The following is a 2,229-nucleotide window of genomic DNA, read 5'->3' on the forward strand; positions in this document are numbered from 1 at the left end:
GGTAAAGCTAGCCGTGCGGGCAGCGGGGTGCTGGGGACGCAGCCCCGCCACTCATATTACTACAAGACTGTGTCTGTGAACTGTCTCCTCCTGTCTTATATTCCTCTCGAGCGCTGGGATTAAAGGCGTGCACCACTACCGCCTGGTTTCTATGCAAACTAGTATGGCTACTGAGATCAAGCGTATGTGTCACCCCTCCTTGTCTGTAGGACTGACCAGTGGGGCTCTTTTACTCTGAACTTCGGGAATGCTTTATTTATTAATATAAAAATGAAATATCACTACTCTGCCTTTTATCAGGTATTCTATCTCCTTCCCTAGTAGGTGTTATTCCTCAGAGGTTAGTCTCTCTTTTGCCCCACAGGTTAGAGTCAGACTTCAGGATGATGTCATCTACTATGGTTATTGTGATGTATTCTAGGTTCAGTGACTTTGTCACACAGAGTGCATACTTCTTAACTCCTATTTTATTTTATTTTTTAAAGATTTATTTATTTATCATGTATACAACATTTCTTCCATGTATGCTTGCATGCCAGAAGAGGGCACCAGATCTCATTATAGATGTCTGTGAGCCACCATGTGGTAGATGGGACTTGAACTCAGGACCTCTGGAAGAGCAGTCAGTGCTCTTAAACTCTGAGCCATCTCTCCAGCCCTTAACTCCCATTTTATTGACTGGCCCTAGAAATTAACACATGACCAGGGCAGAAACAGCAGTTTTACTCAAGTTTTTTTTTGTCATGGTAGCAAATGAATCAATGGATTTCATTTTCTAATATCTTTTGTATATAACTACCAAACACAGAATCTGATGATCTTATTGGGAATGGCATTGCATTTGGACATTTTAGTCATTTTGCATCTCATAAAGGAAAGATTTGTCAATGACTATCTTAAGGCTTTGTAAACCTTCATTGAAACCACAGAGCTAAAAGAGAGTATTGCTGATTTAGTGTGTGTCAGTATTCAGATGTGTGTCCGTTCAGCAAGATGGAAACCTAGTCCTCTTTAGAAGTCCAAGGGATTACATAGCAATATTTTATATGACCTACTACTCTCCTTTGAATGCTTTGTTTTTTACCCTGTTTTAGTAAGTTGCATATTTTTCTTTTCTTCTTTTTTTTAAGCTAAACCCACTTTTAAGCAGTTAATGTGATAGCTAAATACAACTGTCTTTGTATTAACACCACAGGGAGAAAGTCATTTGACTGGAAATCACTGATTTTTGAGATAACCTTGCTATAGTCATGTTTTGGCTTTTGTTTATCGTGTTTAAAACAAAGAAAGGGCTAAACTATTTGGTTTTGGAAAGTCTTTATAGGTATAATATTGAGAGCTGGTTATTCCTGATATTTCAATACAGGCCCCTTGCTAGAAGATAGAAAAAAAAATCTGCTTGGACTGGAAGATTTTTAAACTGGATAAATCTCTATAGTTCATTTTCCTTTTCTTTAGGTGTCTAATAAAACAAAGTTATATGACATGTCTCCCTGGAACCTATCACACACACACACACACACACACACACACACACACACACACAGAGAGAGAGAGAGAGAGAGAGAGAGAGAGAGAGAGAGAGAGAGAGAGAGAGAGAGAGAGAGAGAGAGAGAGAGAGAGAGAGAGACAGAGAGATAGAGAGAGACAGAGAGAGACAGAGAGAAAGAGAGAGAGGGAGAGAGGGAGAGAGACAGAGAGACAGAGAGAGACAGAGAAGAGAGGAGAGAAATTTGGTGGTACACTTTATAAGTATTGTTGTTTTTTTTAGTTGTAGTGCTGAGGATTGAATTACCAGATCTTTGTACATACTAGACAAAACCTCTATCACTGAGCTACTGTTTTAAGTTTACTGTTAATGGATGAAGTTTATTGATTTTTTTTTCCAGCATGAGAAGTGGAGAGAATGTTCTAGAGATATACTTATATTTCTGGTTTAGGCAATTGGGTAACATGATATGGCCAATATGTGGGGAAGATGACAAAGAATGTAGACTGACTGAAAAAAATGACATATTTTGTTCATTTTTTTGAGGATTCATTCTGTGGATTCAAGTATGATATTTAGACAGATTGCCTTTGAGGTGTCCATGGGACATACTGATGGAGCTATTCCAAAGTCCATCAAAAAATAATATCTTTGTAAAGGGCAGTTATGTTTATTTGCATGACCTTACTTTATTCTTAGGCAAATTTTAGATAATTACCTAAGATAAATTTATTTCTTTT

Source organism: Microtus ochrogaster, unplaced genomic scaffold, assembly GCF_000317375.1.
Source record: "Microtus ochrogaster isolate Prairie Vole_2 unplaced genomic scaffold, MicOch1.0 UNK45, whole genome shotgun sequence".
Taxonomy (NCBI): Eukaryota; Metazoa; Chordata; class Mammalia; order Rodentia; family Cricetidae; genus Microtus; species Microtus ochrogaster.